General features: G+C 51.1%; 2 long non-coding RNA genes across 2 annotated transcripts; both read left to right on the top strand.

Moving 5' to 3' along the window:
- The first annotated feature begins 1,846 nt into the window (after positions 1-1,846).
- Positions 1,847-8,961, top strand: LOC147582734 (uncharacterized). Its single transcript, XR_015249465.1, has 4 exons — positions 1,847-2,186; positions 2,667-2,749; positions 3,960-4,171; positions 7,896-8,961. It is a non-coding gene; the product is annotated as an uncharacterized LOC147582734 (long non-coding RNA).
- Positions 6,107-7,647, top strand: LOC147582735 (uncharacterized). The gene is made up of 2 exons (XR_015249466.1): positions 6,107-6,492; positions 7,465-7,647. It is a non-coding gene; the product is annotated as an uncharacterized LOC147582735 (long non-coding RNA).
- Positions 8,962-15,024: the final 6,063 nt, after the last annotated feature.

Raw genomic sequence — 15,024 nt, 5'->3', positions numbered from 1 at the left:
TGCATGCCAGGAGACAAATTGCCTTGCTGCGACTGCCCAATTGTGCCTGTCCATCAGACACCCGCTCTTGCAAGGACGGTGATTAAAGCCTCGCTTCACTGTGCTCCCCTTTGATTGGGGCAGTGGGCACACGGCACAACCTTGGGCAAGTCACTTAACCCTCTGACCTTCAGTTATTCCACCTGCGAAGCGGGGATGAACAGTCACCCTATGTCGCAAGGTGGCCGGGAGAATGAAACGAACAATGGTCAGTACTGTGATGGGCACCGGCCAGCTCTCTCCCACTGCTACTCGAATACACTCTGATATGTTCCAATAAACGCATGGTTACCACAGGTCCGAAGTCTAGAAGGAGCAGGGACGGGAGATTCACTTTCGTGGGGTCATCGCTCCTGCCCGCAGGGTAAATGTCTGCAGGGTTCACGTCGAAGCATTGAAGGGCATCAGCTCTCCACAGATAGCGGTGGGTTCTTTGGAGGAACATATCAGAACGCAAGCAATTAATATGCCAGTTGCAAACCAAGTTACTCCACTCAGCAGACCTTCCCCAGGGGACAAGTTGTTGGTAGCGCTTGAGAATTTAGCTTGAGTTACCGTATGAGTTCGAGAGCCATAAAACTACAGGTCACCTTTTTTGAAAAAGTGCAGTTCACTTCTTATTCTGACTGGTCTTCCCTCCCGTTAGCCTGGATTAATGCAGCGTCTGGAATCATTTCGAACTCACTTGTGTTTTAGTTCTCAATGGCAGGTGGCTGTGCTCTAAGGTGGGGATCGGGGGACACGCTCCTCTGCCTCCGGGGAGTCTGTCTGAGTAGCCGTGGGCGGCGGATGTTGTGAATTAGGATGACAAACCCAAGACCCCTCACCAGGCTCCAGGCTGACCATTTCTCCAGCCCACAGAGACAGACCAGTTGAACCAGAAGGCTTGAGAAAGGGGGCCTAGTGACAGAGGGGAGGAGAGGACAAAGAGGTAGGCCCTCTCTATCAGTTCTCTATTGCTGCGTAAGACACTGCCCCAGACTCGGTGGTTCAGGGCAGCAGCTCATCTGACTGGAGGCTTCTCTGCTGGGCTCACCATGGGGCTCCATCCAGTTTGGCCCCGGGCTCCGCCTGGAAGTCTTGGATGCCTGAGCCTCCTCCAGTGCCTGGGTCATCCTGACCTTCCCCTTGTTGCCAAACCGGATCACGTGGCCAATGCCAGCGTCCCTGTGGGCGAGGGGACCACATTAGTGTGGGTTCTGAGAAGGGGGATTTATTTGTTGGGGTCGCTACTAAGAAGACCTACTCCGGGAATCTACGCACTGTTTCCAAGATTCCAAGGGCTCACTGAATCACGGGACAGCGATGATGAGGATGCTGGTAATAACCCTAATACTACGATTAATAATGTATACCTTCTTCTTTAGTGCTTATTAAGTCCTGGGGCCTAAATAACGCGTTCGCTATTTAATCTCAGCAATTCTGCGAGATCAGGGCCGCTCCCGGGTTACGGAGGAGGAAACCGAGGTTTGAAAGGTGACGTTTGTTTCTCGAAGCGCATCTAGAGGCTGCAATTCTCTCTGAAGGGGGAGAGGCCTGTGGGGGCAGAGCGGGCGTGGAATCGTCCCACTCTGGCCCGGAGATCTCAGGACAAAGCCAAATCACCGTTTGCAAAGAGGGTCCTTGGATTTGTCGAAACGTAAGCAGCTTTCACCAAATAGTGGTTTGAGGAGCTGAGATGGTGTGAATCAGAAACACGAGGCTGATGTTTGTCTCCATCCTCGTGGGGGTTTGGCAGGCTCTGAGTTCCCTTGGCAGGCGGGATTCGGCCTCCGTCAAAACCTGGAGGTCTGGCAGAATAGTGTGGACCTTCCGGTCAGGCCAGGCCTCCCTTCCTGCCGTTCAAATCCCAGTCCCAGCCTCTTGCGGCTTCTGGCTTCTCCTGCTGCCTCTCCCGGCCCTTGAGCCCCGAGGACAGAACAGCAGGAGGCGTCCGCACAGCCCCGTCCCCGGCAGAGAAAGACGGCACAGAGCATGATTTCCTGGAGCCCAGTCAAGGAGCCGTTCCCCGGTGCCAGGAAACCCAGGGACGGAAACTGTGGCTGCGGGACCCATCCACGGGACGTGCTGTCGGGAATAAGCCCAGAGAGAGGAGGAGTGCGGCCGAACAGAAGGGCCAGACCTGCCCCGGGGGCGCCGACCAGGAGGTGACCTCTGCCGGGTTCCTTTAAGACCGTGGGATGTAATTCTGAGAAAAAGCGGCTTTCGGGCAGAAAGTGTTTAGAGCAGACCGGGTTCATCAGGCTTTTCTCTAATTGCACACCTTCTCAGAGCCTTCACTCTCTGAGGTGAAGTCCAAGGTGGGAGCAAGGGCTGTAGCAGATTCAGGCTCATCTGACAGAGGAGCACAGTGCTGGGCATTTTGTGGGACTGCTGTTCTATGGGGACGCACCGGAAGGAAGGCATGCCGGTGTCCCTGCAAGTGTCAGGACACAAGCTCCGTGATGCGGGGATCTCATCTGCTTTACCCGTGTCCCGAGTCGAGTACAATGTCCGGCACAGTAAAGAGTGGATCAATCAATCAATCAATCGATGTGTGCAGGGCTCTCTGCTTTCTTCGTTCTTGTTTCTCTCCCTTCCTGCAAAGCCATGTCCTCCCAACCTTCCTTCTTGTTCTTCCTTCCAAGTGTTTACCGTGACAAGCTCTGTGCTGATCCCGGGGACACGTTAGTGAAAGAAAACAGGCCTGCTGCGTGCTCACTAATCGCGGGTGAGTAGCTGGAGAAGGTGAGAGAGGGGGGATGGGGTGGGGGCGGCCCAGACCCCCTCACGGCAGGCTGGTGGCTGGCTCGTCTGGGGCAGACCTCAGTCCCCTCCTTGCTTCCGTTGATACCCTTAATATCCCATCGTCCCGAGGTCCCAGATACCCCAGACCCGGCAAAGCAGGCCCCTCACGGCTCCCCCACTTTTCCTTGCCTGCTGCTGCAGGAACAAGCCACTGGCCTGTGAACTCTGCGAGAGCGTGGCCACATCAGTCGTGCTCCCAGGGCACCTCCAGGTCTGGCTGGGGCCTGGCACTAAGGAACGTGGGACGAGAGATGAGGCCCCGGGGATGAGGCTGGTTTAAAGCAAAGGCCCACAGCCAGAGGTGAGGGAGAAACAAAAGGGGCAGGGGATGTTCTGGGATGTTCTGGGACGTTCTGGAGTTCCCGGCCACGGGCGCGGCTCTGGGGATCCAGATGCTTCTCCCGTGAGGGCCGCAGGATGTCCTTCCTAGCCTTAGTCTCTCCTGTCCCTTACTGATCCCCAAGGCTGCGGCTCAGTCGGTGCCCCTCTTTCTCCTTTCCTCATCAACTCTTCTTCCGGGGACCCAGAAAGGTCTCTTGGCCCCTTAGGGAGCTTTGCAGGCGCCATCAAGGAAGAGCGGTGTTGTTACTCTGAAGGGAGAAAGCTTGTGTGGGTTTACGGTAACCCCAGCTTGCTCCCTATTGGCTTAATGCTTCGGGTCTTAGAGAGTGACAGGGGGTCCCTGGGGCCGTTCCTAATCCCCTGTCTGCCCTTAGTGCCTGCATCTGGTGGTGACAGTGTTTGGTTTATCAGGTAGATGATGGAGCTCCCCTTGCTGGATTCAGGGCAAGGATCTGAAAGTGTGGGGAAGGTCAACGTTGTCTTAACCTAAGTGTGAAATCTGCTTCAGACCACAGTGAGGTGATTATGAGAGATGTGGTTTGAGAGGGCTTCCCCCCAGGACTGAGCCGACACGAGATTCAGGGCGCTGGGCTAGGCCTTGTACTCAGGCTCCATACAATCCTGCAAGGGGCGGCTGGGTGGGGGGGTTGCTGCCCACTTTGCAGATGAAGAAACTGAGTCCCAGAGAACAAACGTGACACGTCCAATTTGCTGAAATGGGGTTTGAAATCAGGAATGGCAAATCTGAAGCCAAGGTGACTTTCAGACCACCCTCTGTCTCCTGTGATCAGAACGATGTGTGCCTGCTGAGGCAGCCTCCCTTGGGAACCTTGGTGACAGAAGGGGAAGGCCCAGAGGAGAGTATGACCAAAAGGCCATGTGGTGAGGAGAGAGGAGGAAAGTTACTCCTTCGTTCATTCAGATAATACTGAGCATCTATGTGACTGAAATGCCGGAGATCCAGCAAAGCGATACCCAGCTCTTGGCCTTGGAGACTCAGTAGGTGAGTCAGATATTTTTCAAGTATTACACAGAAAGTATAAATAGCATCTGTGGGCAGTTCTCTGAAGGAGAAATACAAGACACTAAGAGAGATTCTGAGAGGGCTGTGGCATGGTCAAGGGGATCATCAAGGTGGCTTCCCTGAGGAAGGAATGCTTTAACTGAGATCTCAGACAGGAGAAGGAATCAGCAAAGTGAGTGTGAGTGCGGAAGGGGAGGAGCAGGAAATGTTTCAGAGAGTCAAAAACACATGCAAAGTCCCTGTGGCAGGAGACTTCTTGGTGCTCTCTGGAGACAGAGAGCAAAGGGTCGGGTGAGGTCCTGAAGTTAGAGCATAGGAAGCCAATGAAATATCTCAAGCAAAGGAGGGGACATGATTCTATTTAAGTTTGGAAAAAGATTCCCCTGACTCCTGTGTAGGAGGATTTGCTTCCTCTTAACCATTGAGAGTAGGCTTGGCAAGAAGGGACTGGGAACTAATGGGCAAGTCAATTTCTTTGGCCAGGCTTCAGTTTCCCCCTCTCCCTAGTGAGTTTGGCTTCAGCGGTTGATCATTTTCACCCTAGAGCAGATGTTCTGCCTGCCTTCCTCACTCCCTGAGCTGTCTCTCAACAGGACACTGAGTACCATTTACTATGAACCCTTCAAAAGTAAGTTTCCATGTGCACATGGACACATATCTCTACCCCTGGAAAGCAGAGAGGAACTGCTGTCTTGGGAACACCATGCAGTGCTATGTACGAAACCTAAATGTGCTGGGGTGCGCAGATTCTACCACTTGGCATCGACTTTCGAGAACTACCTGCAGTGGGCAAAAGAAGAGTGTGGGTGGGTGTTCATGTTAACATTGTTTATGAGCAGTGCAAACCCTGGAGTCTGGACTTGGCAACTGGTAAAGACTAGGGCACACGCCCACTATGGGATACTAAGTAGCCATTAAAAGAACTAAGTGGAACCTTTGGGTGTTCAACGGGCAAATCTCGGAAGCATTGTGATGGATGAAAAAAGCAAGTTGTAGAAAGATACATTGTGCAGCGCTAAGAATAGAAATGCCCCCTTCCCTCCCCCAACCGGCCCCTAGCCTTTACTATGAGCTTCTATGTAACACATAACACCATACAAAGAACAGAGATTTGCAAGAGAAATAATTGACACTAGGGGTTGCCTCTGGAGTGGATCAGGATTGGAGGTACCGGCCTTCCCAGTAATATTCTACTCTTTTTAAAAAGAAGGATGCATTGGGACACCTGGCTGGCTCAGTCGGTTAAGCGTCCGACTCTTGATTTCAGGTTCTCTTGATTTCACAGTTCGTGAGATCGAGCCCTGCGTGGGGCTTTGCGCTGACAGGGTGCAGCTTGCTTGGGATTCTCTCTCTCTCCCTCTCTCTCTCTGCCCCTGCCCTGCTTGTACTCTCTCTCTCTCTCTCTCTCTCAAAAATAAATAAACTTAAAAAAAGAAGGGTGTATGTATAGATTTCTATGTAACTTAAAAGTACTTAAAAAAATAACAGGGCTCTTGAACATGCTCGGGAAAATATTGACTAGATTTGCTGCTGCAAAGGGGTGGCTTCCTGTTTCTCGTGTTCTATATTTGATTGTCTTTACATTGTTCAGAACGAGAATATATTTACACATTCATGGTGCAATAACCCAAGGAAAAATGAAGCAGTTCTTCTCATTTAGTCTTCTCTAGCTCCTTAGCCAGGAGCGCTTGGGGGGGAACTGAGGCCCAGAAACCCATGTGACTGCAAGCCAGCCTGCAGTGAGTCAGTGAGTGAGGGAAGAAAAGGCCATCCCAGAGCCCGCTGAGTCACGTGATGCCGAGCACAGCAAACTGGCTTGTTTTGCAACCCAGGCAGGCCCTTTAACCACAAGCCTGCTGGCCGGCCCCATGCAGGGGCGGGGGGTGTGGGGGTGTGGGGGGAGAGTGGAGACGATGCCAGTAGTCTCCCCTCCATGAGTCATGCTCCTTCCCGCAATAGTTAGGGGAGGATGTGGAGACGATGGGCTGGGGAGTAGAGGCTACTGCCTTTAGACCCTGCTGGGCTGGGTGCCCCAGAGGGTAACGGGCCCCGGGGCCCTTGGGGAAGTCCCAAAGGGGCTGCTGCTCCTCTGTGTAGATTAATAGAAGCACGGACGTTTGCATCAGACCACCGCTGTGAGTGCCTGCGTGGTGACCAAAAGGACGAGGGCTTTCGGGGGCTTTCGCTGACCACTGAGAGCCTGTGGATGTGCAGGCCACTGTGCTCATGGGCCAGGAGAATTCCTAAGGCAGGGTTTGCTGGCTCTTTTCTACAGAGGAGGAAACTGAGCCTCCGTGGAGGTAAGTGACTTGTCCAAGGTGTAAGGTCCAAGCTGCAAAGTGGCTGCAATGGGATGAAGTCAGATGTGGCTGAATTCAAAGCCCAGATGGCTTTCATTGCCCTCTGTTGCTTCCAGAGAGGCGTGTGCTCACAGGTATGTGTCCTTGGAAGCCACTCCTCACGGGTCACACTCCGGAGTTTGCTTGTGGAAAGGAAGGTCGGGTAGGGGAAGTGGGAAATCCTCCGAGGTGGCAGCAAGAACCTGGCACTTCTGAGCACTCACTTCTCTGGCCAGGTGCTGGACTGAGTGCTTTACTTTCATGGGCTCCTTAGTCCCTTCAACAACTAGCAAAACAGGTGTCTTTGTTCTAAGGACGGGCACACTGAGGCTCAGGGAGTGAAATGACTAACTGCACAGCTAGTGAGACGAGGCAGAGGTCGAAACGGGGTCTGTCCGATTCCAAAACCTCCCCTCCATACTTACCCATAAGCCCTTTCCCCCTGCAGACATATGAGGCCCAGGTCTCAGCTCTCCCTTTGCTCCGCAGTCTCATCCTTGTCCACCAAGCAAGTCGTCTTTCGCGCTCAACACCCCATGCAGCGTCACCTCCTCCAGGAAGCCTTCCTCAGCTCCAAAGCAAGGGGTTCTCACGGTGCCCCCACAGCTCCCTGACAACACGTGTCGTTATTACCCGTGGTTTTGTGACTCTTCCTACTTGTCTTTCCAGAGGACTGTGAGCTCTTTTAGGGTAGAGACGATGTGATGGTGCATTTTATGTGTCAACTTGACAGGGCTAAGGGATGCCAGTGAAGCACTTGTAGGTGTGTCTGTGAGGGTATCTCTGGAAAAGGTTAGCAGAATCAGTAGACAGAGTAACGGGGATGGGGCGGGGGGCGTGATCCAACCTGTCGAGGGCCCGACCAGAATGAAAAGGCAGCGTGAGGGTGACTTTGTCTCCACTTGAGCTGAGACGTCCATCTTACCCTCTCAGGCCTCGGAGCTCCTGGTTCTTGGGCTTTCCAGCTCCCAGTGGGGCTTCTCAGACCTTCGGCCTTCGGCTAAATCTCACCACCCTCTTTCCGGCTACTCCAGCTTGTAGATGGCAGCTTGCGGGATTTCTCAGCCTTGGCAATCACATCAGCCAGCTCCTAGAATAAATTTCCTCTTACATGCACATCTCTGTAGAGTCTATTGGTTCTGTTTCTCTGGAGGACCCGAACTAATACAAATGGTATCATGTTCACCAACAACTTTTAACACCCTTTGGTCATATTTTCCATCCAAGGCTAGGGCAGTGGTTATGCCGTGAGCCTTATCAACCCATAGATCTGGGTTCGAATCTGGTCTGGGTGGTGTTGTGTCAATAACTTGACTTCTCTCCATTCCGTCTACAAAATGGAGATTCTAATGTTTACTTCTCAGTGTCAGTGGAGGGATTGAGTGAGACGTTTATGGAGAGTGCTGAACACGGTGCCTGACGCACAGAGTGCATTAACATCAGTAGCCTCCCAGCCTAGCCCAGTCAGAGGTCAGCAGATGACGGGCTGGGAGGAAATATGGCTGTCCTTCGGTGTGGCTGCCCCCAGGCCGGGGTGAGGACCGTATTCCAAGCTCTGAGTGATGCCTGTCGTTTATGATGCCATCCTCTGAATAGATCATTCCTTATTTCCCAGAGGGGGGTGATTTACGCCCAAACTTACAGACGCAGAAAAGGAGTGAGAAGGTGAGCTGAATCGACCTGTAAACCAAAATTCACATACAAGTAATATGAAGAATAAACAAGCATTTAAAAAATGTTCACTCTTCTTCTTTTTTTAATGTTTATTTTTATTTTTGACAGACAGCACAAGCAGGGGAAGGGGGAGGGGCAGAGAGAGAGAGGGGACAGAGGATCTGCAGTGGGGTCTGACCGAAGAGAGCCCGATGCGGGGCTCGAACCCGCAAACTGCTGAGATCGTGACCTGAGCCTGAGTCAGAAGCTCAACCGACTGAGCCACCCCGGCGCCCCCAAAAATGTTCATTCTTAATTCTGTCCAAGGGAATTACAATAACTTACATCAATCACCTAAGGAAAAAAAAATTATGCAATGATGCCCGATTCTAGTGAGGTTGGGTCGAAAAGTCATATACACAAACACTGCTTGTGACCATCCAAATTCTTACAAACTTCGGGGATGATGTGACAATTTATTGTCGCACCCTGGTATTTATCCCGAGAAAAGAATGTTGAAGGAAGGAATAGGCGTAAGCAGAGATGTTTGCTGTATCAGTGTCTGTCGGGGCAAGCACCTGGGTAACCCTCAGAGGATCATTTACAGGGGACTGGTAGGTGAAGTGGGACATCAATGGACTTGTCAACAGTGTCAGTGATGGAGGTCTTGTTGAAACATGCAAGATGTTTATTACACAATTACCAGGAAAGTAAAATGTGACCTGGAATTTACTCTGCGAATGCAAGAGTGTCACGTTTGGGTAAATGTGAGCAAGGGCAGGGAGGCAAAAAGAAAGAGTCGTTGTGGCAGGGGTGGGGGAGGGGCTGTGGGTGGCTTCGGATGTTGTTGTTGAATTGAGTCACTATTTCTGGGGCACACTATAAGTGGCCGGGAGCAGTCCCCTCACCCTGGGATTTCATACCCAGATTGCTTCCTGCCAAGCTGCCCAGGCTCTCTCTGGCTTTCCGGCAGCCAGATCACCCCAGCAGGCCAATACCGCTTCCGTGCTAGCCTCAAGGTGCAAACACACGTAATGGCCTCTTGTCTGGCCTCCGAAAGAGGACTCGTCTTCACCAGGGACTTCCAGGAAGCCAAAGCACTCCAATCTGGACTGGAAGCTTCTCCCTTGAGGTGCTTTCCGGCACTGGTCAGCAGGGGCTGGTCTTGCAAAATGGCTCCTGAGAGCACTTTCCATAGAGGCAGAGAGCCCTGCACGGGAGGGAGGCTGCGTGAGTCCTAATGGGGCTGATGGGAGTCCCATTAAGTTAGGGACTTTCACCGCCCAAGAAGCACACGTGGGAGTCATGCACTTTTGCCCACAGGACCATTTCGAACTTTAGACAAAGCGAAGTCATGGATGAAACCATTTCTATCTGGACGGAACTCCAGAGGGACCCTCAGAGCAGGAGGGAAAGTGCTCAGCTCCCCAGCAGCCTTCTTCCCAGGATCCTCTTTGGTCTGGCTGATGCCCATCGGTGTCGGATGCAGGCCCTGCCCCCTGCTGCCACAGGTCTCTGTCACAGACGGCCTCTGCCTGTGCCCAGCTGCAGAGGACAGGCATCCATTCCCAGTCAACCCCGACCCTGCCCCAAATCCTGGTCTTCCAACCTGCATGACCAAGTAGCTGGAGACCGATTTGCCTTCATTGCCTGCCTGCCTTCCTCCTTCCTTCCTTCCTTCCTTTTTTCCTTCCTTCCTTCCTTCCTTCCTTCCTTCCTTCCTTCCTGCCTTCTTCCTTCCTCCTGCCTGCCTTCTTGCCTGCCTTCCTGCCTGCCTTTCTTCCTTCTTCCTTCCTGCCTTCATTCCTTCCTTCCTTCCATCTTCCTTCCTTCCTTCCATTTATTATGTTTTTCAACCATTAAGTACCACCTATTTTATGCCAGGCATTATTCTAGGCCCTGAGGTTATGACAAGACAGCAGTGGCCCTGGGTATGAATAATAAACAAGTGAATAATAAAAAGCTAACAAGTTCTAGAAAAGAAACCCACTGAGTGTTGTTTTCTGTGGAGGACAATAGCTGGGAGCAAGTAGGGCAGACCTTCATCGCCTCGAGTGGCCATTGGAGGCCTTTCTGAGGAGAGAGGAGAAAAAGCCAGCGATACAAGAAGCAGGCAAAGCATCCTCGAGGCAGGGGTAACAGCTGAGCACAGGCCTCGGGTGGGGGCTGCGTGTGCTCTAGACATCCCACCGGGCCCCCTCACCCTCCTTCCTTTTCTGTCCGTCTGCCTCGCCTTCCCAATCTCGCCGATGACTTGATGTCTGTCCCGTTTTGGCTCCTGGCTCACTTCGTCTGAGCCTGGCCTGTGTCTTCCTGACTCTTGTCTTCCCCCACCCAAGTGGCTCAGGGCCCCCGAGTCGGCACTGCCCTTTCTCAGCCGTCGTCTCCCGTCCCGAGTGCTGGTGCCGTCTCTCTCCCTTTCTCGCTCTGTCTCCACTGACTTCAGCTCCGTCTATCTCCCCTGTCCCACTCCTCTGCCACGTCTCTCCTGTTCCAGAGCAGAGGCCACCGCGAAGCCCGTCTGACTGATATTGCTACTGACAGCTTAAAGCCCCGAAATCTTCCCACAGGGCATCTCTGGGAGGTGTTAAGCTGGCAGTGTTTTGTCCGCACCCGGAGAAAGACAGGGGTTTTTAAACAGATATATACATTCTCCAAAATCCCAGCGATTGTATTTCTCCATTGATCCGTTATGACGTTGAGTAAGTATAAAGCTTCCCTGGTGCCTGCGGGGGGATTACAGAATGAGCAGGCTGTGCTGGGGAAGGAGAGGGAGGGCAGCGGAAATTGTCCCAGTGGGGGCCGGGGCTCGGCCTGGGCTCTGAGGACCTGACAAAGGGGCTAATTTGTGGAAGGGAGAGAGATTACTTCTCGCCGGGGGAGTCACAGGAAGCCTGGTGATGCCCGAGTATCACCCCTTCAGTAGAGCCTTGCTGACTGCCTCTCCAGCCCCACGGGGTGGGGGGGTGACAGACAGCTAGCGCCCCTCTTTGTTTCCACTTGGCTGTGTTGGGATATCTAGCACAGCGCCGGGAACTCTGACAGGCCTTTATCTGCCACAGATTCCTCTTCTCCACTGGACCGTGAACTTGGTGGAAACAGCGACCCAGAGGAGCTCCGGGTCCCCAGCGGCCGTCCCCCCAGCCCGTATCCCGTCTGGCAGGGCCAGTTTCCAGTGAAACGCTCATTCGGGGGTCTCTGCAGGGAACACATGGCAGATGGCATTTAGTGGACTTTGGGAAGACGCCTCAGTTTCCCCATCTCTGAAATAAAGGGGTCAGTGAACCGTGCAGTCAGAGTACTTGGAACACGGTGAAAATGCTCAGTAATGTGAGCTCCTGTGACTCTTAGGACCATCACCTTTGTATCACTGCCATCAGGGACACCGTCGCCCTCTCCAGGCCTGGGCGCCATGCAGATGATTGGCCACAGAATCCTCGCGCGCTGCGTTATGAAAGGATAGAAGACGGTGATTTTGGGTGCAAAAGGCTAGTCGTGACCCATGTGAGCTCTTTCTTTCTTTCTTTCTTTCTAAATTCTCCCAACTATGTTCTTTTACACCCTGTGTCCCTGCCGTGAGATATTTGAAGATTTCGGGGACCAGAGCTTGGTTGCATCAGAGTGTTAACTCTTCTCTTTTCTCTCTGTGTGTCTGCTCTGTCTGGAAAGATCTTTCTGTGGTGAGGCTTCTCCCCTACCTCCAGGTTGGCTCAGTGCCTGATTCCAGGCCCTCACAGGCCTTGGACCGAGCTAAGCAACCCCCTAAAAGTTTCCCTACCTGCTGAGTCCCTGCTCTGTCTGCTCATTTGAGCAGTGTTTTGGAGGTGCTCAACTTATTTTATTCCAGAACTTTTTACCACTTCTCTGTGAGTCTTAGCGTCCCCAAGGATAGAATGGGAGTATCTTATAGCTTGAATGTCAAGATGAAGTGAGATGGTGACTGAGATACACTGTGTCCCAACAGTCAGCAAATCTCAGCGCTCTGTCCTCACCCGAGTGTGAAGTCTCCAAGGGCAAAAGCTCTCAGATTCATCTTCAGAGATCTACAACTGGGCCGTCCAATATGGTAGCCGTGGACCATGTGCGGCTGTTGAGCACTTGAACTGTGGCTAGTCCAGCCGAGCTGAGCTGCAGGTGTGAAATGCACACTGGGTTTTGAAAGCCTAGGATGAAAAGAAAGATGTCAAATAACTGGTGAATGTTTTTATCTTGACGACATGTTGAAATGATCATACGTTGGCTATACGGAGTTAAAATAAAATGAATGACAATGTCAGTAAATAGGATTTATATTTTGTATGAAAATAAATATGTGACGTATGTTAAAAGACTTACACCATTCCATAACAACAATAATTATTAAAGAATGTAATTATTACATAAATTGACTTCATTGGTTCTTTTAACTTTATTTTTTATTATTTTTTATTTTATTTTACTGAGAGAGAGACAGAGAGAGAGAGAGAGAGAGAGAGGTTATGTAAGTATGCAAGAAGGGGAGAATGGGAATTTGGAGAGACAGAGAGAATCCTAAGCAGAATCCACACTTAGCACAGAGCCCAAAGTGGGGGCTCAATCCCATGACCCAGGGTTTATGACCGGAGCTGAAATCAAGGGTCAGACACTCAACTGATTGAGCCACCCAGGTGCCCCCTCTTTTTTTATTTTTTAATGTGGCTGTTAGAAAATTTAAAATCCTTTATGTGGCTCACTTTATAGTTCTGTGCGACAGTGCTGCCTTAGGACATAGAGAAGAGTCTTTGTAGCACAGAAAAACAATACACGTGGACGGCGTGGACACGTGGAGGGGTAAGTGGAGGAAAAATAAATGCGTGACAGATACATGAATAGATGAACAAGTTAACAAGTCGCTAATAAATGGATAAATGAACAGATGGGCATAGATGAATGGGTAGGGGAATGAATGAATGAATGGAACGGTGGGTGGACAGAGGGACGGAAGGAATGATGAATGTATGTGATGATGGAACGGAAGAAGGGCTAGAAACAACAACAAAAAAAAAGGATAGATCAGCAGATGAGTCAATGACTGAAAAGATTAAATAAGTAAGTGCTTAAGTACAAAAATAAATACATACGTTCAGAAAGAATAGACGCCCGGTGAGCCCAGGGTTTGACTTTGATGAGAAGCCCTGCTCGTCTTGCTGGGCTCATGGAGTGTAAGCCTTTGACCAAGAAGAAAGGTTTACCCTTGCTCTTGGGGGATTTATTATTTTAATTGTTAGTCTTCATCAGAGGTTATTGGAATTTTTTTTCCCCCTCGGACAGTTTATCACTTGTAAATTATTTGTCACATCGTTGTAATTCTATCCAGATCCTTAACTTTCTAATCATGCATCTTTTATGGGGTCTCCTTTAAAGAAGCACTATAATTACGTGCCAAGGGTCCCAGTAAATTTTATCAGGCCATAAAATATTATACTTTAATTATTTGGAAGGGGAAGAAAGGCAAATGTTCCCTCTACCAGGCTGGCGATCAATGCTGCTGGGCTCGTGGTGGCACAGGTACATTCAGACATCCTCGTCTTCCTGGACGTGTCCCTCCCAGGGCTGTGCTTCTTGCCCCAGCCGCGTCTTGCCCCAGAGCAGTGGGGCCCCGCGGGCTCAAGCCTCTGTCGTGATTCTCGGGTGGATGCGGAGCCATCATGAACTCATCGTGTCCATCCTTGAAAGGGTCTCACTGTGCACAGCAGGTCCAGGAGGAGGTTGGGGAGGGGGGAAGTTGTTCTTTCACTGTCTTCACACATGAGGAAACTTCGACCCAAAGAGCATTTGGAGATGGGACTCCAACTTTGCTCTCTTGACTCTGCAGTAGATTTTTCTTCCCTCACCATGCCACACCCACTCAAACCCGAAAATATATACACGCTCAGCGGGGGTCGGGCTTTTTTTTTTTTTTTTTTTTTTTTTTTTTTTACTCTCCAGGTAATGTAGAAATGCTGTGGCAGCAGAGATTTCCTCCAACATTTCAGTCATTGGAATAAATATTTTAACCAGGCCCCCACTGGGTGCTGGGCCCTGATACTAGAGTGAAGCTGTAAAAAAATACAGATAAGTCTCTGGGGCTCATGGTGTCTTTGAGGAGACAGGCATTAGTTAAGTCTTCCCACTGATCATGGAAATTGCATCTGTGATAGGTGCTAACCAAAGGGGCTTTGAAAACTTAAAAAGAGAGTTTTTTTTTTTTTTTTAATGAGTGGGGGAGGTCAGGAAAGGCCTTCCTGAGGAAACAAGTGATCTGATATCTGAAGGACAAGTAGATAAACAGACAAGGGAAAAGTATTCTAAGGAAGGGAAAGAGCATGTGCAAAGGGCCTGTGGTAGGAAGGCCTGGACAATAATCCAGGGTGGCCAGAGCAGAGTTACCAATGGGAGACTGTGAGGTAAGGCTGGAGAGGTATCAGGAACTGGGTCACACAAGGCCTAGTGGGTCATGTTATGAAGGCTTTAAGTTTTTATCCTAAAGCATTGAAACTTCAGTAAAGGTATAGGTGAGGGAAAAGAGATGTTTTATAAGGCAGTGCAGGCAAGGGAGGACTGGGCCCGGGAGGAGGGAGGGAGAGTGATCTTCTGCATGGATGGGTGTTGGGTAGGCAAGGGTTTGTCTGAGCACAAGGGCAAACTCAGGAAGAGGAGGAAGGCAGAGGGTGATGACTAATCCCCATTCATTCCCCTGGTCTTGGCTTTAGTGTCATTTCCTTGAGAAGACCTCCCCTGACCCCCAGTTGGGCCAGGTCCCCCACCCCCAAATGGTGGTCCCCACCCTCCACTTCCCCTTTCACAACACACAACACTATTACTGCCACGACTTACGTAATG

Source organism: Puma concolor, chromosome A3 (genome assembly GCF_028749965.1).
Source record: "Puma concolor isolate L17-30 chromosome A3, mPumCon1.1.hap2, whole genome shotgun sequence".
Classification (NCBI taxonomy): Eukaryota; Metazoa; Chordata; class Mammalia; order Carnivora; family Felidae; genus Puma; species Puma concolor.
The sequence above is the reverse complement of the archived record's forward strand: the minus strand, read 5'-3'. Positions and strand labels throughout refer to the sequence as shown.